Genomic DNA, 21,215 nt, shown 5'->3' with positions numbered 1-21,215 from the left:
TTGTTTTCTACCTTAAGTTTCTGAAATGTTTATTACTGATCTGAGCAGCTCTATCGTCGAACTCAGTGTCCTACACAAAAAATAAACATTGACATGTTTACCCCCGCTGTTGTGACTAATTAGTTAAGTGGCTTCTTCCAGTCTTTTCCAGACAAATGCCGAAGTAAAACCTTTTTTAAATTGGCAGTGGCCAACTTCTCAAACTTTTATTTCTCGCGTTTACCTCTAAGGTACCATTTTACGTTAATCATTCTTTCGCTAAGATGGCTTTTCTTGTGGGTTGTAACTCCGTGTCATCTTGTAGAAGTTTACCGACGTTTCAGAGGTGCTTACTGCCTCCATCATGAGAGTAGTGACATTCATATTCATACTCGCCACCATGAGAACCTGGAATTTTACCATTATTTCCCCGTTTCAAATAGAACGATCACTTATACATGTGACCTTTATTCAGTAAATTAAAATAAGCAGGTTTGTAGTATAAATGTCTGAAGTCCCGAACCTGTTATGCTAAGAGGGACTTTCGAACTGTGAAGTAAGGAAGGATATTTAATCTTTTAAAGCCGAAGCTCATCTAAATAATATTTAACAATTCATTCCGTATCTCAAAGGAAACCATTACGAAGGTCAAATGGTTAATAATGTTTACGGAAATAATTTCTGTTTATAATTTGAAACGTATGACAACTACGAAGATGGCAGCTTTGTACTATTTTGTAACGTGTAGTCTCGTAGATGTTGGCCGACGTTTCAGAGGTGTTTACTGCCTCCAACATTACAGTACAGTGCCTTAGAAGGTTTTCATATTTCTAGTTAAAACAAACCCGAGACTTCCTGCTATAAAGTAGAGCCACTTAGAACTGGTTGTTATGGCTAGTTTAATGAATTTATTCGGTGGGGTATTGCTAATTTAAGAACCTCAGTTAATGAAACCGGGTCGCGTCTAAGCAGTGTCTGACATATGAACAGCAGATGGTTGTTCCCAAACTTGAACCACGTTGTCTGCGCTAGGATTCAGCAGATATTTTCTTTACTTTCACTTCTACATTGCAGTTTCAACACAGTTGAACATGTGGGCACTGCTCCAGGCTAACTGTACAGTTAATCCGTTTCTATTTTACAACGTTTACATCGGTTATGATATACAGGCTGATTTAAAGTACTAGTAAGGTAAATAACGAGGTTGTTTGGAAGATTTTGAATTAGAATATGTAAATAACGTTTTGTTCAGATCCGCGACTGTTTCCGAGTGGCTACTGTTTTACGTTGGAGTCTCTTTGTATTGTGATCGTTTGACCAGGGGCTCCGCATTGAAAGTACGTGGACACAGAGGTAAAGTGCAGGAATCGAACTCAGGACAGTAGTACTGGGAGCAAGTTTGATAAGTTTCATCGACATGAGCATAATATTACTAAAAAAATACTCCGAATTGACGATTGGGAAATGCTACAAAGGCAGAATCTGCTTTCTTTAATTGAAAATAAAAAGATTGCTTTGTTAAAACGAATTGTATCTACTTTGTAAAAAAAGACAATCAATGTAAAAACGTTTTAATCAGTATGGTCTCCCTAACAACCGTCTTAAGTATTATATTAGAGCTTTTAATCATCCTGTATAGTCTTCTGTTACAATTATGATCACTGATAGCATGTTATAAAGTATGACAGTGACGTGCGTATGGATTGTAAAATAGTTCCAAGAAATGTTTTACTGCGCGTTTTTTGTATAAGTTGAATAAAATTAAAGCATAATGAATAGTAAAGTTGTTTCAGCCCGCTCGCTTGCTTAATTCACGAAACAGGCTTTGATCTGTTGAGAAAAACGTATTTTGATGTTGTAAACAGAATATTGTGTGGACATTTTGTGATTGGCTTAATATTTAAGAGAATACGATGTGGTCTCAAACATTGTAACAACTGAATTGATTTTGTAGTGTTAATATTAGTGACACTTTTAATTGTGAAGGCTGTTCTAGGACACAGTATGTTTCACATGTTAACCTTGAAAAATCACCACGTTTTCCACGTGCGAAATTAAAGTAATTTCTATTCAGTGTAGTTACCTTTCTCTTGTGTTGCCTAGTACAAGAACAAATTATTTCTAACTCTGTTCGGACTTTTCTTCAGGTTCTCGTCGCTGAAGTTTAATGTGCAGCTTTGTTTGTTTTTTTCTGGGATGAGTCGCAATGTCGAAGGTTATTTTCACCTTGAAGATGGCAACATAAATGTTGGCTCTTACGCCAACATGTTTCTTCCGTTTAGGCTAGCTTTCAAACGAACTAAATTTATTTATTAGAGCGCTTTTTGAGAATCTGATAGTCGCTTAGCTAGTCAAAAATTCCCCACTTTTATGGAACTCGAAGGTTCAGTATCTTGCTTATAAACACCATTCTTTAGAATTTGTGAAAATTAAAATATAACAGCAAATAAATTTTAAAACGCATTTCTGTAAATTCTGTTTTAATATTGTACATTCTTTTACGCATAAGTCTCAAGTGGATTAAAAGTAAATAGAAAAATATCTGTCTCTGTGGAGCTTAGGCCGTTTTAGAAGCTTATAACTGCTCTGCTATAAGAGAAATTAAGCGTCTTTATGGATGACCAAAGACGTATTTCACTGCCCAAATAACCCGCCAGAGGAACCCATCCCGAGCTTGATTAATCCAGTCAACATTTTCAGATCTAACTTATTTAATATTATCTTCCCATCTGTCCCCATGTCTCTGTGTGATCTCTTTCATTCAGGCTTTCCGACTGAAAATACAATTTAAATTAAAAAGGTAGCCTTAATTGCAATTAAAGAGAAAGTTTAATTAATATTTAATTCGTATTTGATGTTTTTACAGACTTACGCGTCGGCTGTTGTCGGAAAAGGTTCATTTCGTCATAATTGTGTAATAACAGCTTACATGCTTATATAAGACTGAAATATCAGCAAAGCAAACACGTTATAAAGATCGCGCATTTGCGTTAGCCAGTCTGGAACGTGTTCACTTTTGATCTGCTGATAGCTGTTTAAGAAATACCTTCTTGTTGTTGGTTTAGAATGATCATCACCGCAATGACAAGAGCCCATCATTTTGTCTTTTTCGCTCTTTGTATGCCTTGCCTGATGCTTACTACTTATGAAAGATAATTTTTTAAAAAATATATATAAACATTTTCGAAACTCCAGTAATGCAGTATTGTAAAAGACAGTTTCTATGTCTTAAGAAATATATCGCATCTTCAACATCAGTCAATAACGTTTGGGGGTAAAGTCGCTTTACTTTTCGAATAGCAAATGAACACATTAATAAACTCTGTGAATGAAATAGTTATTGAATGTTAATTCATGCGGTATGCATAGTTACCGCTGCGTTTTAAATGGTAAAAATGAATTAAATTTAAATCCTAAATTTTCTATAAAATTTTATAAAATAAAATAATAATTTTGCTTACTTTTCCCGTTGAATGTGTTCATATGAATTTTTTGCAGTTCTGTTACGTGCTTAGGAGTTATAAGCGTGAACCAACAAATATCTCCTGCTACATGAATATAAATAATGAATTTATTCTTCAAGAGGTTTAAATCGAAACTGTTGAAACTATTTAGGAAGTTTTGTATTCTCAGCAGTTACCGTTTTATTGCTTATGGCAGTGCGCTATGGTTAGAATTTTAAGTAGTTTTAAGCTCCTTGACTTGGAGATTATTATGACTTTATTCACAACTTGTGAAGCTACTTTGAGTAACAGTAAAATCTCTTCATGACGGCTGGTTTACTCGGATGAGCCTGAAGTTTACACAAGTTATTGGCGACTCTTTTAGCATTACACTTGTCAAATAGAGCATTATTTCTTCAGAAATTGGGTCACTCAGCCCGTCAAAAAAAGTCTCCCTTTTTATGGAAACCGAAAGTTTATTACCGTGTTCACAGGAGCCCCCCTCCCCCCTGGCAAAAGCCTGACGAATACATCCCACATTAACGCTCGCACTGTGTTTATTTAAGATTCATATGGAAATTGTCCTCTCATCTATGGTTAAGTCTTCGGAAAATCATTTTGCATCTTCTCTCCACGACTAAAGTATCACAGAATTTTAACACATTGAAGCAAAGTGGTAACTTAGTAACTCTAAGTACCACCTGCTTGAACAGGCAATTATGCGTTTTTCTAGTAAATTTATTTAACTGTTTCACATGAATCTAAGAGTAAACACTGAACATATTTAACCAATTAATCTTAGTAATAGTCATAAATTATTCTTTTTCTAAGGACTAAATGTTTAAATATTAGGACGATCTTCGGTGTCAAAGGGTTAATTATCGCGTTAAAGGTAAAATTTTGTTATAGTGTAGGTGGGCTATGTTACATTAACATATTATTACACCACAAATAAATTAAAATCAACACTGCCAACAAATGGTAATTCACTTCACCGATAATTTCAACGACTTTTTTTACAATTAACACGCAGTATAATTGGTCGTGATATTAAATTCTCTTCTTTTCGTGCGTACTTGAAAACTTTTGCGACACGTTCCGCAACATGACTGCTCTCCGTTCATACCTTCAGCGGCCTTCTGACAACGTAGTCGACCAATAGGAGTTAACACAGCGCATTGGAACTTCTTTACTCCTCGCCCAATCACAACATACCATTCGGCAACAGCAGGTTCTGGGATTTTTTGTTTTTTGTATCTTCTTATTTGAAAACGTAAAAGCCTTCCGGCACAATAGGATATCAGTTTTGTGTGGACTAAGTCAGCTTGTACTGGTTGTGTATGAGTACGTTGCCTAGGTTACAGTGAGACTGCCTTGGTCTGTCTTTCGATGTGTGGATAGCGTGGTTAGTAGGCAGAAGATTACGCTTGAAGTGGGGGCTGTCGGTGGTAAGGTAGAGGGGCGAAGCATGAAGGGAAGGAATGAAGTAGGCGTTTTATCATCAATTCCTTTTAGCTTCTGTGTTTCGTGTGTGATTTCTCATTCTGTTGCACACATTCTTTAAGGTGGGTTGTCTCTTGAGGATACCCATTTGTGATTTTACCGAAACGTTTTCGGATGACAATAAATTTGTGTGCGCGTGTGTTTTGACTTTAAAATAGAATGGCTAACGTTACGTGTCTGTGACAGAAAATTTGATTTGTTTGTATCTTCTGTGGTTGTTATTCTTCCCTGCTTGTTTTGATCGGGAAACGCGTATAACTTTCACTCTCGTTCGTGTACTATGAAATGAATGACCTCACGTAACATTTTTGAAAGGCCAAGGTAGCTTCTTTTTATACGGCTTTGAGAAGTATGTTCTTGACTGATGTTCTAATAACAATAATGTCAGAATAAGAATATATATTTTAACCTAATTTCTTTCTACTCACACTTCTGGAGGTACAGACTTGTCGTGACATCGTGTTTTCTGATCACTGCAGTTTTGTAGGTGAGATTCAGTCTGTGGGAAAATAAAAGATAAATTCTGAAGTGATGTGCAAAATGTGTAAACGTTTGCTTTTGTTTCGTTTGAAGTTCTTCTGTAGAACGATCCCCCGTGACATGACCTTCATGACGACTGAAATCAAGCGTGTTTCCTCTGTGTGTCTCCTCCCATACAACGTGTCGAGTTGATATCATAAATTCAGTGAAGTTCTGAATCTGTGTATGAGTTTATGTTAAACCGGAAGAATATTGTAACCTGTTCAGTGCAATATCATTTTTAATTTTAAGTAACGTATGCAGTAAGTGTTAACGTGTGGAACTTGTCTCGATAACCTGATCGGTGAGTTGTTATTTTGTTTTTCTTGCAAGTTACGATGTGTGAGGGTTGTTTAATATAGGTTATGTTTCGTTTTTAATCAATTATACGTGTCATACTGGTTTTATCTGATCCATATATAATAATAAGAGACGATGAAGTGATTAATTTAATTAAATACTGTAAATCTACACTGCACTGATTTGCATATTGATAAATTAATTTTATAGAATTTTCTCATAACAGTGCACTAAATAATTGTTTCGATTATAAAATTTTTCGTAATTTATGGAAACCTGATATGTTTGTGGTTTTATACACAAATATGTTTATTCAGTAGGGTGTTCTGGAAAAAAAGAGGCAAGTCCAGTATTCAACTTTCTGGGAAATAAAAAATTAATCGTTCTAGAGTCTGAACCAATGAACGTATCCAACCAACGTTTTAGAGGTCCTAGCTACCTCCATCATAAGGACGACCGAGGCAGCAAGGGCCTCTGAAACGACAGTAAACATTTTGTCATGTTTACCGAACAAAAAATATAATCAGAAATCTATAAAGAGATACTGTTAGGCGTACTATAAGCATGATAAAGCCCATCCAGCTTTAATTCGTTTAAAATTCAGAGGTTTATCATCAGGACGATGAGTAATCGTCCTGATGATGGAGGCAACAAGGACCTCTGAAACGTTGGTAAATTTCTACTAGACTACACGGCGCTATATCTCAAAAGACAGTTATCTTAGCCATCTTCATGTTCGCCTCTGTGATAACATGAAATCTTAACCATGTTGTTATATAGTGGAATAAAACAGTTGAATGAGTTGTCGTCAATAACCCCCCCCCCCCCCCCCCCCCCCGATCAGAACTGGAAGAGGCGTTCATGCGTGTTTCTCTCTGTAGGAGAAGCTAAATTGTGGATTTACGCTTCGCTGGTTATTCAAGTTAAAGGTCACAGACGCTTACGTAATTTGAAGGCGGACGTACAGGTACTTCGAAAGGCATTGTTCCCTTCACAGAAGAGAATGCCGCAATGTAGGGGCATTATGTACCCTGAAACATATGGGATACTCTCGTTATGCGCGCTTTCGATATCGATTCTATATTTCCCATTTCCAAACTCCATTTAAAACATAACCCTAACTGTAACAATAGGGCCCTGTTTGCGAGGTTTGGTGACCTCAATATAACAAAACAGACGAATTGTCTTGGAGCGTTTCTTCAGGTTTGCGTCTCATCTGTTAGCACCGTCCGACGCCGGACGTTTCCTGTCGCAAACACTTCCTGTGTCCCGCAGTTTTGTTACCGGTCTGTGTATTGTTATCTTATTAGGTACTTAGTTGTCAGGGTACGCATTGCTAAATGCTTCACGAAGCAGCAAGTGATTTCGATGCAGAGTGACGTTCGAGAATTAACGCACGTTCTGCTCGTGTATGCGCCGTGTTAGCACCTGGAGAGCTCGAGGTCAAGTGACGACTCCGGAGGACCTAGACGCAGGAGGGAATATGATATTAAGATGGTTCGAAGGGAAATATAGTTGGAGAATGAATTGGTTTTATCTGACTCAGTATAAGGGCCGGTGGCGGTCTCTTGTGAATATGGTAATGAACCTTCAGGTTCCATAAAAGAGGAGAATTGGGTGCCTGAATGTCTGTTATCATCTCCTCTGCTTCACACGTCATGATGTTAAGAGTTTTATGGATTCTGAAAGGCGTGTATACGGTCATCTTCATACACCACGTGTCTTTCGTCTGTACTCATTGAGTGTAGCCACCGTCAGACGTATAATGGAGGAATTATTGTAATACTACTGACAATTATGCAGTACATTTGTGAGTCAATCGCTATTACCTACTGAATAACTCGTTGATATAGAAACAGCAGTTCATAGTGTGCACATGTCAACTTGCAGATGGGGATTTCCTTCTATAATAAAATGACCTTGAAGAAGCAAAATGAGTTGACCGTAGTGTTGTGAAACGTAGGCAGTGATTTAATGCTATGTGTTCTTCAGTGTTTCGACATACTGCGAGTGCTGGGTCCGTTTTTCCTGCAGTGCATTCTGTGTGTGTGTCTAAAACTCCATTGAGAAGTTATCCGTTACCAAAAAGCACGCAGTACGCTCAGCTGGTCAGGAAATGCCTCGTCTTTTATCGAACCCGAAGATTCATTGCCGTGTTCACAAGATCTGGTCAGTGGACCCTATCCGGAGGCAGATGAATCCAGTGCACATCTACACACTTAATTTTATTCACACTCATTTTAATATTATCCCCCAAGTGATCTCTTTGAGATTTTCAAATTATAAGTTTGTACGCATATGCCTTCTGTGTGTTCTATCCATCTCATCCTCCTTAACTTTATCATTCTGATAATCGTCGCCATATTTAAATTTTTTGTGCGTTCAGACGTAAGAATTTGTAAGTTTGTTTCTGATCTAAAGTTTAAATCTTCTGGGTTGTAATGACTTGTAAAATTGTAGGTGATTACCAGCGTTTCGGAGAAAGATGACGCCTCCATCTTCAGGTTGCTAGTTTCACGTGTCAAGCGCCAGTAGTTAATTATCGCCGTAAAATCTACAAGCCTACGCGGGGTCACAACCACAGCTAACATCTTCGCCCTGAGAATATCAAAATCTGATAAATTATTCTTTGTTCCTTACCACATTATGAACCCGTGCACTGGAGCCCACAACTGTACACCATTCTTGCTTCGTCACTTCTTTTTATTTCCTTTTGCATTGTTGTCTTTGCATTTTATCATTTCCTTTATTTGCTGTTCCTTTTTATTTATTTTATTTATTCCTATTTTTTGTCTTGCATCCTAGAGTATATTTCTAGTTCTCGTTCCCTTGTTGTTAAATGATGTATTTTCTTTCCTTGCATTTTATTCACTCCGTTTTCCTTTCTGAGTCTCTTTTTCTCCTTTTTGCTTCTCGTCGTTATTGTGTTCAATGAGGCTTAGTCACTCCTTGATCCTTCCACAACGCTTACCTGACTGATTCACGCGTTATGTAACATCATGAACATTTCTGTTTGTACGTATTAAACAATGTGACTTTTTCAAATATGTGAACATGTTTGCCGATACTTTTTTACGTAATGCTTATAACATTATCGGAGACAAGAAGTAACAGATTTATTTCACTTATGTTTTTCAGTTTGTGGCATATATATGGCTGTTTTATAAATACTTCAAATAAAGGTCTGAAGGCCCGGTGCATATATTTCACACATTCAGCGCTCTGCCTCTTAGGATGTGATACACGATTCGCTCTGTTTGGTAATATTCTGAGCATAATTGGTAGTTATGACATGGTCCTGATGCTCAGTACCTATTAGAACAAGCGTATTTCCAAATTTTATAAATTCTGATTATATCGACTTCGTGCTGTGAGTAGGGATTACAGAATTTAACCTTAAAACAATTACAAATTCTAATTACATCAAAGGGCGACTAGTGTTTATCCTAAACACATTCTGACGAAGTTCAAAATTTGGAAACTTTGTGTCTTTACATCTTAAATTCTTAAGAAAACATTCCTCCATTTTCGATTGCCTGAACATTCAAATTGACTTTAGTCTGCTTTATGTAAGTTTTATAGTCATTGCTGAATATATAAAGAGTTGTTACCATGGCGACATCTGCTTTTGTAACTACTCCCCTTATTATAGAATATGGTACACTGACGAATAAGTAATAATTCACTCTTTTCACGGCGAATTTTTTCATTAAATTATTCATAGCCAGCTGAATCCATTTCATATTCTTATTATAATTCCTCCGAAGTGGTCCATTTGTATGCTTTCCAGTTGTTTTAGAATCAACGCATTTTTTATTTCATTAGAGTTGTTCATAACATCAGCGTTTCCATCTTCAGGTGCTGAAGACGCGATATTCTGAAGTGGAGGTAGTGGTACACTTGAACTGTGACGGTGAACACATTTTCACCGAAATGTTCGCCATCTTTCGACGAGTCTGTACGGCTCCAAAACCCATAAGAACATCTTCATCCTCACCTCAAATTTCAGAATAGGATTTGTCGTGATTCTTATCAAGCTACGCTAGTTAAGTCATTCTTTCCATTTCACTGTAAATTTTTGATCGCTCGGCCCTTTAGACGACAAATAACAGTAGTATTTGGATAAATAGTTAACTAAATAACCCTTGAACGCTTGAAACGTATGGGTGATTGTGTAACTTCATCTCTGAGACACTGGTAAACAGTTCATAGCGTAAACTTGTGTAATTTTCTCTTCGCTAACTAGTCCATTCGTTAGGTTCAGTTATTCTACTTAACACCTTATTTTCAAATAGCTTCAGTTTGCTTGTTTGTTCATCTGTTACAGCAAAGTACAGAATGACGAGTAGTCGGCACTGGTGCTTCGTATTCTGAAAATTCAGTCTTCAAATCTGCCTTGTAATAATGTGTGTGGTTTTTCGTTTTTTTCTTCAGTCCCTTCAGCAAATACCGGTAACGCCAACGCTTTAGACGCATGTGGTAACTGTCTTTAAGGAGACAAGTGGATAGTCGCGAAGGTTTTGAACAAATTTTACACCCGAATGTTCATTATCTTGTTCGAAAAACCCCAACACTGTACCATTTCTTGATCCTGTTGAACGTAGTCCATATCTTCACACCCTGTTCATATATATACATTTTAATATTATCATTTCTTCTACGAATTCATCTACCAAGTGATCTCTCGTATTCAAGTTTTCCATAAAACGTTATATCTGGAAATCTCACCAAACCTGTTGAGTCTTATGTTACTTTTTTACATTTCCTACATAAAAACTTGTAGTTTTCAATGAGATTATCGTGAATTGTGAGTAGCTGATAATTTTGAACTGGATGACCGTGACAAATTTGAAGGTATCATTGCACAATTTGCCTGGAGTGACTGAGGAGGAGTCCAAGATAAACCTCTGTCGAGAAGGCGGTAACCTGCCTCGGATTTTTTTTCCTCAGCTGTTCATACCAACCAACGAATCAACTGTTTTTCAGGTTAAAAAGGAGAGGAAAGAAGTTGTTTTCAAGTTACGTTCAAGGCCAAAAGTACAAGTAATTTATGGTGTCTCATCTCATATCGCTCTAGACACAATTATTTTGCCCACGAACTGCAGTAATTTAGTTATTGCGAACATTCTGTTTGTTTGTGAGAGCGATATTTATTTACCTAGCTTTTTCTTATGACATGCTTACAAATCATGTCGCTGACTACGAAAATACCTCTAGCATACAGTAAAGTCTACCTGAGGGATGTACCAACATAACCGGTTATGTATAATCCTGAATTATAAGTGGTGTGGTGTGTAACCCTGATATCAAACATCCTTATTTTTGTCCTTAATTTTTCAAGGATTTAGTGACCTATCCTCTTCATTTCCGACATTTCGACAAACACTACTATTGACATATTCACCCTGAAGTTTAACCCCAGAAACCTGAAGTTATACATTAATATATCCTTATTTAGGTTTCAACTATAATTCCTTCTTATTTCCTTCATGAATTAGACTCAAACTTTATCATTAAATAGTTGACTGTCGTTTTAACAAAAGGCGTCTTCGTTTGTCTGTGTCATTTTATCTTTACCTTTTAGTCAAGGAAAATTTTTATTTCTTTCAAAATTTCTTATCCTCCACTATTTCAGTTTTAACAACAGCGTTTTTCTGCTTGACCTAAGTTTTAACTCCGCATGAAAATATTTAAATTTTAAACTTTATCTTTGCCCTTAATGTTTTGTTTCATTTCAGTTTTACATTTATCTTCAGACACGTTCTTTTGACAGCGATCACAATATTTTAGCCTCTATATGGTAGCCAGTTTCTTAATAAATGCCACACACCTTATAGTTTAAATGTTGAATTTGTTCTAAAACCAAAACTGGTATTTAAATCGCTTAATCTGGCGAGTTTCATGTTCTGATAAACATAAGTACATACACAGGCTCTAGGTCTGATATTGTTACATAAATGTTGCTGTAAACGTACCAACCTGATTTCTCGTTCACTATTAACCCTGCCAATTCCATGTAGCAGAATTCTCCTTGAAAAGCGAATAGTCGCTTAGCTGGTCAGAAAACGCCCAAACGTTTATCAAACTCTAAGGTTCGTTACCGTGTTAACAAAAGTCTGCCAGCGATCCCTGCCCCGACCAAATAAGTCTAGTCGACACCTATTATTATATTTTTAAATAAATTCATCATAATATCCTCACAGGCAAACGTAAGTTTTCCAGATTCTTTCCGTACAGGTTTTGTGACTACAATTTTATGTAAATTTATAATCTCTCCAATGCGTGCTACATGACCCACCCACCTAATTATTTTTATTTAATCGCCCTAATGATACTTTTTATACTTTTATAAGTGATAAAGCGAGTGGAGAGTGAAGCGGTCCAATACGCTGAGTGTTAAGACTATCAGGAGGCCTACTTATTCTTCGTCCAAACAATTTTGTGTTTTTAATTTTGCATTATTTGTGTTCTGTGACCCACTTCGTCAGAAATAAGAAGGATGCGCAATTCTCCCCTGCAGCTCCTCCTCCACACGTATTTGTGGCCGTCTGTCTGGTTTTCGAGACTTGCCGTTGCCGTCGCCGTCAGCTTCGCCACGAACGAACGAACGAACGAACGAACCTTCTGGCTTTCTTTTTGCGCCAAGTGAGAAACGTGTTCGCTCTGTATGAAGGCCAGCATCTGGAATGCAGAAGGTGCAATTACGATCCTGTAACCACCGGCAGCGATGTCTATGAACACAGATTCCTGTCTTCTATTGACAGCTCCCATTATAAGCTAATTCCTTCAACAGCTGATGGTTATTTGGTTAATCAAGGAATTTTGTTCCTCAGGAAACCGACAGTTCTTCGCGATGGTTACTATTGGCTGTCGCCGGATCCTGTTGTAACAGTTCATAACTTTCCTCTTCTCACCTTCCACACATTAGACTTTGGCCTGTTCCGACTTCTTTGACATCTTTTGAATGGTGTCCCTCCGCCTCTGTATCTCCTTAGTTTAAAACAGAATTCATTGTTTTAGGAGTCTGTTAATATCCATTTTATTCTCAATATTTTGTTACGTTTTCTGGGACTTATTATTATCAGCATCATCATCATTATCATTATTCCATCTAGTCACACCTTTTTAGGGAATTTACTTCTATGTACCCGAGATAAACCTTGCTCCTGAGGTATATAGTGCAGCAGCTATTTCTGAAATACATTTTTATTTTTAATAAGTTTACATGCATTAAACAGATTTCTCGTGAGGAATTATATATTTTACATGAGTGTCTTTCGAATGATGTATGATGATTCTAAAATGGCAGTTTTCTGAAGTTCCCTGATGTATTATTATTATTATTATTATTATTCACGCTTTTCCAATTTTGTTTTAATTTTATGTTTCATTTCTAAGAAATTTAATTTCTAATTGTTGTTTTGTTCCTTTTCCCAAATTAATATTCACGTTACAACAACGCTTTTAGTTGCTCAGATTAAATAAGGCGGAATAACAGTATAATTAATAAATTATGAATTGGAAACGAGAGTCGTATTTTTTCCGGACACATCTTCTGTCTCGAAATGTATGTGTGGGTGTATATTTGACGTGGCAAAATATTTATAATCTTGTTTTGACTATTTGTTACCTCACTCTGTACATTGATACATTTTGTCGCATGGCTTCTACTCACCACCACAAGAGTCATTTGCATAATATTTCTTTATGTCTTCGTTACACATAACATAACACGTTTTTGTCATAATCGTAGACTTTGTTGTTGTTATCATTGGTATGAGGTCAGACTGTCCTTGTGGAACTCCGGTCGTTAAAGGACCCAATATCCATCTCCCAGATGATAACTAAATAACTAACTAACCAACTAGATGGCTTACCGAACCAGAAGGTTCATCACCGAATTAACCAAAGCCCTCCACCGGACCCTGTCCTGGGCCAACAAAATCCAGTCTCCTTCAAATCCTATCTTCTATAGATCCCGCCTGACATTATCCTCCCATCTACGTCTAGGTCTTCCAGCGGTCTCTTCCCGTCAGGCTTCCCAACCAATACCCAGTGATACATGAGTAAATCTAGAGCATCATTGGATTGATATTGACAGGGGAAAATAGGAGGACAGTGAGCTAAACCTGTCCCAGTGACACTTTTTCAACCGAAAATCCCACTGATCTTCGCGGGTTGCCCCATACATTAACCGCCTTGATTACGACACGGCCGTATGAGATATTTACAGCATGGCAACAGTGGTAATTATAAATGTCTGCTACTCAAATATTAGCCCACTAAAGCGACTAAATCAGGAAGGATAATATAGTGTGGCAAACAGGACGCTACAGATAATTAGGAATTATATGCAATATTTTAGTCAAAAAATATCAAGAGGTGAGATTACTTGGTAGAACTAGATGTAGATGGAAGGTAAATATTAAAATGGATAGTAGATCAATATTTTGTGGAGTGGCTTGGATGTTCTGGTTTATGATAGGATGCAGTGACGAGAAACTACAACAACAACAACAACAAAAAGAAGAAGAAGAAGATAATAAATATTCAAAGTCCATGACAGACGAAATTTTTTGACCAGATCGTGTCTCACTGTTGACTTTCTTACCCTTTGGTCTCTATGTGTGTATGACTAGAATAAGTGAAAGATATGAATTCTATCAAGTGTGACGAATACTTTTAAGTATTTTGAGTCGTTGGTATTTCCGTTTGACTTTGACTTTGACTCTGACTTTGACTTCAAGAAGCAACCGCTTTATACCTACCAGGGTTACCATAATTGAGCAATGTTTGTACTGACAGATATGCATAGTAGAAAATTGTAAATTTCTTTTTTGTTGAGCAAATCCACAAAGTAAACACAAGTGTGACGTAGTTGACGCTGATGTCTGATGTTGCTAGAACAGGGTATTAACCGTAAGAGTCTACGAGCTGTGTGTGGCCCCAGACTAGATAAGAGTCTCACAAGTGAACATCCTCTTACCAAAGACAAATGACGGCTGAAGACGAATGATAGAACGCGCCTAATTAACCAACCGCACGGAACTACTTCTTGGGAACCCAGTTACTACTCAGCTAGTCAAGAAATTACTCTCCGTTTATAGAAATAAAAGTTAATTATGGTTCTGACATGGCTGCGGTTTTAAACCCTGTCTTGAGCCAAATAAATCCAGTCCACATCCACACACACTATTTATTTTAGATTAATTTTAATATTATCTTTTCATCTCCAGTTTTGTGTCTCTTGGTCTATTTAGTTCCAAATATATTACAGACTACTTCAGTTTGTGTGATATTTGAGGTTTTCTCGGCGATTAGGATGACGTGTTCTGGGTTTTGACGCCGTGTACACTATTCGGTATATGCAATCATTTCGGAGAAATATACTGTCTCCATCTTCAGGGCTGAAGACGAACATCACCACCATCCCTGTCTTTGTTACATTAATGTAAAATACTATAATTTCCTTCTTTCAGTCTACTAATGTGGCCAAGTTCCAAGTCTTGTCACGAGTACTGCTGAATGGTTTGTCCACCCCTATTATAGATTCAAAGTACGAATATCCAAGTACCTGATACTCATAACCTAAAGTCTTTTCGTCTCATGACAAGTAGTTACACATCTTGAGATGCATTATGTTGAATAATAATGTAGTACAGAATGCTTATAAACATGTTTGTGTGATTCTTGGAATATTCTGTCACTGCGATGTACTTTGTAGTATTGTAGTATGTCTGGATGGTATCACTGCAGGCAACTTATTCATAAATAGGAGAACACTGTGTTCGTTTTAGGAATATTCATAAAATGACACGGTAAAAGTTTGAATTGAAGCTACGATAATGAGGTAGCGATACGAATCGATATAGAATTCAGAACATATCGAATCGAGTATGTACGAGGTGCGATCGGAAAGTTTCAAGACTGTGTCAATAGAGGGCGAACCGGATGTAGTACGAGCTTCTGCCGCTAGGGGGTGCGGCCTACATTCATAGTGAATCAGTGTGCCAGCCGGCATCATCGAATTAGCATTTGTCTCTTAGTTACGGGCGTTTTGGTAGTGCATTACACCGACCCTCCTGCGATTTCGGAATGGCGTGTGCATCAAATTTTGCCAAAGACTCGCCAAAACGGCTACGGAAACCTATGAAATGCTAAAGCAAGCATTTGGGGAGTCCGCAATGGGTCGTGCACAAACTTTTGTGTGGCATTCACGTTTTAAAAATGGCCGAACCTCTGTCGATGATGACGAGCGTTCTGGACGACCATCTTCGAGCACAACGCCCGAAAATGTTACGAAGATTCGGCAGGCCATTCACGAAGATCGACGTCGTACCATCAACGACTTGTGCGACATTGTTGGGATAGGCTATGGGACATGTCAGCTGATTCTAAAGGAAGAACTCCACATGCGACGCATCCTGTCTGAGGACCAGAAGCAGAATCGACTTCTCGTTTGTCAGGAGCTCAAAGATCTTGCAAGAACCGATCCCAACTTCCTTTCTAAGCTCCGTGTGACTTCTCCCTCTTCCCAAAGATGAAAATTCAGCTAAAGGGAAGGAAATTTGAGACGATAGAAGAGATTCAGGCAGAATCGCAGATGGTGCTTGACAGGCTGACAAAGAAAGATTTCCAGGGATGCTTCCAGGCTTGGCAGCGGCGCTGGGATCGTTGTGTTCACTCCCAGGGGAACTACTTCGAGGGTGATGGATGAATTTAATACCTGAGATAAGTGTACGGGTTTTTATACGCGCAGTCTTGAAACCTTTCGATCGCACCTCGTACACAAGGAAAATTCAAACACGAACGACAACATTAGAATATTTTTAACATTTAACACTACAAACTTCATTTTGTATTTATGGTATCGTATAATTCTCACTTTTATTCTTTAAATAATTGACCATTTAATCTTTGGAATGGAGACACTTTTTGTTTTCTTTGAGGTACGGACTTGTTCTGTTTGACTTCATGTAAGCGTCTCTGAGTCTGAACTTTTAGATTGAACTTAGATTTAATTCATACATCATCTTCATTCAGGAAGAACCTTTTACAAAGCCAGCGACATTTATAGTAAAGACACTGACATGTCGTGTGTATTGTCATTCTAATTTGCATAATACATTTGCAGCTGAACAATAAAGACTGTGCTAAACAATTCTGACGTAAGTTTACGTATTCAGACTCCATGTGGTTATTGTGCACAGAAACATCAGCTCCATGACGCTTCAAGGTTATGACCAGCAATTTACGATCTGTAGTCAGAATTTGGTATAATATGAGGAGGAATGGCCTCTTAGCTTTTGGATGTTTGAGGTCAAGACCCACAGCGATCATCTAGGTTTAGTTTGTAAAGTCATCAGTCTAGAATAATAAATATAGTTCGTGGTAAAATGTGGATTCATTATATAATCAATATTTATAATAAATATAAATTAGGTTATTTATATAATTGAGTAGGTGATTTACAAAAACCTGAAAACTAATAAAATACCAAATTGTCGTATTTACCATTACACATTCTTTGTTAATGTCTGCCCCACTTTACTGCGTCTAAACTCCAAGGTAATTATTTTTGGCTTGACTGGTTACTGCTTCGTTTATGCAACGGGAGGGCCTAGAAGGTATTCGCCTTTCAAAAAACGTTTCTGTGTTGCGATTTGTCGCTCCGTTATTACACTGCACACAAATTCTGTTGTGCGTATGACGGATAAATGTCATTTTGGCTTTAGTGCTTAAGTAGAGCGTCACATATTCGTATTAACTTTCCCCCTACCACGTTCTATAAGAAATTAAATATACGTGATGAGACATCACTCCCTGTATCAAGGCACAGAATATTTGGTTTCAGTGCCCTTATGTACCATGAAAATGAAAGTGTAAAAATTAAGAATATTTTCAAAATTTATTAGTTGTCTTTCCTGTAAAATCGTCTGTTTTTAGAGTTTTTAACCTTAAGTCAATAATCTTTTTTCTTATCGATAGCAAACTTTTTATTTTGTAAATACCGCCATATGTGATGACCCAACATTGGGTCCCATTTTGTGGCATCTGGACTTGCTACTTAGGAGGAGGAATAGACTATAACCAGCATTGCCTATTTCTGTGGACAGTCACCATACATTATCACCGGCTTCATATCCTTGCCATATATTAACACCATGAAGTGTGTTTGTCCACTACGTAAATAGAAAATTGACCTTGTTATCCAGTGTCAAGATGATGTGTGGAAATCAAATTTACAAGTTCTAAATTGGCTCACATCACCTCTGCACATACTTGAAATAATATTGAGATGTCTCAACTTGGCATTAGTGTCAGTGCTATAGCACTAGCAGGTTGAATTACTCGTGAACCTCCTGGTGACCTGTAAGTTGTAGTGTGTAATTTTTGTCTTCATTAATGGTTTCGTGTTTCTATACTTGTACTTAGCCCCTTTATGTCATGTAGACTGTCTCTACATTTGATAACTTTCTGAAAGTCTGTGTAATTTTTAGTACTGACTTAGTGTAGACATGTATTTATGATATATGAAAATTATTTATGCAAACGTTATCTATTGGAAACACCAGAGATAATAGCCAGGTGATGAAGAATTTGTGTGCTGGAGTACGACATATTTAGAGAAATAATGTAATCTACTGATCAAATAGCCAATGTTTGTTACTCTTAACTGCATGAGTGCGCCGTTAGTATATGCGAAAAAAAATGAAATTACGCTCTGATGATGGCGACTCGAAGTGCAAGAAAGACAAACGAGGCTATGATGGTGCCTATGGTGGGGTCTGGTGGTGTCTACATTTGGCAGGAGTTTCGTAGAAATGTGAATTTATAATATCGCCCGTGAAGATGTCTTTACGTTAGTTTTGTACTTTGAATCCGATTTGCAAAGATAATGTTTAATTTTATTGTGTTACTATTCAACACAACAGATGTTCATTCCCATAAACTTTGACGGGTCATACGTTGGTTCTTTATAATATTTCTGTTGAAATTTTTGTTGTGTGATCAGTTGCCAAAAATCTCATAATCTCATTTGCCTTCCTTATATTTAAATTGTTTTCTCATCTATAATATATGGATTTAGGCAGTGAATTTTCCTTTACTTTGACTACTAACGTATTAACTGATACGGAAGCCTCAGAGAAATATTCTGCGATACTCGCATGAAAGAAATTAGGCGGGTTTAAGGTGTTCTTTGGCCGTGATGGCAAAAATAAATGCATCTGATCCCCTCAGAAATCCAAGTATTGCGAACTGACACATTTTGGAAATTTTACCTGGTCAAAATAATATGTTTCTAAACCGGATTCTACTTCTATCACCAAGTAATAGTATAATACCCACTCTACCCAGTGGAAGAAAGTCCATTTGTTATTTTTACCTGATGACGGAAGCAGAATGGTTTAATACTTTTAATTTTAATATAAAATTAGAACGTTTCGTATGAAATTAAATATCTGACCATCGGCCACATTGGCACAAAGTAAAATATATATAATCTTTGTAAATCAATAGCACCTAATCCGTCGGTACTCTATTTATTTAAATACGATTTTGAATCTGAGGTTTAGTACTGTAGAGTCGAACTCGTTTGTTACATAACTTCTGTTCACATTTAGTTGAAAATAAAACATACGGAAAGTTACCTGACAAATAAACAGAAACATAAATTAAAACCTGCAAAATTGTGTGGAGGAAGGGGCTTTGAAGGTCAACTGAAAAACTGGTAAGATAGTATTCAAGTCAAGTTTCAGTCTGTCATATAACGAAAAAGTGACTAACCAAGAACTTGCTTTCGGTATGAGCATGTGTAATCTCTGAAGTCATGCCCGAAGTTTTGTCATGGTATTTATCTATCTAGATCTCTTTAGCTGATTTGACAGCTATATAGGAAATCTAAATGTTGTGTCCATGAACACTTGTAAAATGAAGAAGTGTTTACATGTTTCTTAATCTCGTTCAGAGCTTCAACTAGACGGGCGTTCTAAACATTGCGGTGAGTATATTTTATTACACGTACAGTGAATGGATGACGACCCAATTGCGTTTTTGTTTATTTAACAACGTTAGATGGAAAGGGGATTGTGGCTGTTCCTGCAAAAAAGTTACATAAAGCACGCGTCAGTTTTGAAAGGAGACTAAAGGAACCTATTTTCAGAACCTTACATGACGCATTACCATCGGTGCATACACAGCTATGATATTGTTTAACATCTAACGTTTATTGCGAGAGGTTCTTCTTGTATTTGATTATATTAACGTGATACGTTATGAACTATCCGTATTGATATGGACAAGAATAGTTACGGTGTATTATTTGTTAATTTATTTTATTTATATCGGTTAATTTCATGTTTGTAAAATGTTGGATATTGCCTATATTTTGGATTTTAGCATTGGTTTCCTTGTATTGAATTTTAGGCTTGAAAAATATGTCAGTACGTGATACGGAAAATCGTTAAGGTTAAACCTTTTTATTTACTTGTGCAAACACAATTTTTATGTGTTTGTGTTTGTTTCCTTTGCACAAGCGTACAGATGAACTAATAACATGTAGATCGTGTCTGTCTTTGAAGTGGACTTTGGATCAACACTAATGCCCTCACACTAACTTGACATCCACTTTTGTTTACGATCTTAATATACTTGAAGATTTGGTTGTATATTTTCCATATTTTCGTCAATACTCTTTTCATTTCGATATTTATATTTGTTTGGCCTATCTCTTAAGATTTGTTTGAGACCTTGCTACATGAGATTTGTCCAATCGTAAATATGATTCATATTTCAAACACGTTACAGAAGTGAATGTATTAAAATAAAAATGGCATAACATTGTTGTTATATCGAATCGATATTACCTTTCGAATTGAATTACGTGTCTATTAGTACTTTCACTGAAACACGATTTGTTTTTGGATAAATAAAAACTAACTACACTAATTTTCTTCTAGTATGAACCGCATCCAAACTTACGCCTCTATATTTCTTCGTAAGATAGATTTATCTTAAAGTAAAATTCTTACGCTGGTACTCATTTTCCCCCTAGCGAAAGGACCGTCATACATCGTGCCACTTCTCCCATGACCGAGTTACCTTACTATTCACAAATATGTTTCAAGGGAAGTATCGTCATTAAAATACATCAACATGCTTTGCGCACTTATTAAAATTCTGTAAAACATTACTTATGGTTACGTAAGAAATTTTATATGATAAGAATCTTATTTAACTGGGATAGTATTCATTTACATTTGAAAATTGCATGATTATTAACGAAATATGAATCATACTAAGCATTTCTTTCGCCTGACGACACATTACGCCAAGTTAATGCACATGGTCTCTGACCAAAAACAGCTTAAGGATTTTCGGTTACACCTTGAATGCGGTTTACATTGAGGTCGTTATAGAATTGGTTAACATTGGGTTCTTCCTGATTTTTGCTTCCTTGACCTTGATTTT

At 36.8% G+C, this 21,215-nt stretch overlaps 1 protein-coding gene across 3 annotated transcripts in view; it reads left to right on the top strand.

Annotated features, from left to right (window-relative positions):
* Positions 1-21,215, top strand: part of LOC110826718 (uncharacterized) — a 185,894-nt gene that overhangs the window by 44,267 nt on the left and 120,412 nt on the right. Inside the window, exon 1 of one of the 3 annotated variants that reach the window (XM_022057655.2) lies at positions 4,740-5,748. The exons of the other annotated variants lie outside the window; for them this stretch is intronic. The gene's annotated coding sequence lies outside the window, so the exon portion shown is untranslated. Of the gene's footprint in view, positions 1-4,739; positions 5,749-21,215 lie in introns of those variants that run through there. 3 annotated transcript variants of the gene reach the window in all.

The sequence above is a fragment of the Zootermopsis nevadensis genome, unplaced genomic scaffold (assembly GCF_977971745.1).
Source record: "Zootermopsis nevadensis isolate Lab colony 2312 unplaced genomic scaffold, Znev_1.0 Znev_ptg000012l, whole genome shotgun sequence".
NCBI classification, from domain to species: domain Eukaryota; kingdom Metazoa; phylum Arthropoda; class Insecta; order Blattodea; family Termopsidae; genus Zootermopsis; species Zootermopsis nevadensis.
Note: the sequence above shows the minus strand (reverse complement) of the source record. Positions and strands in the feature narration are given on the sequence as shown.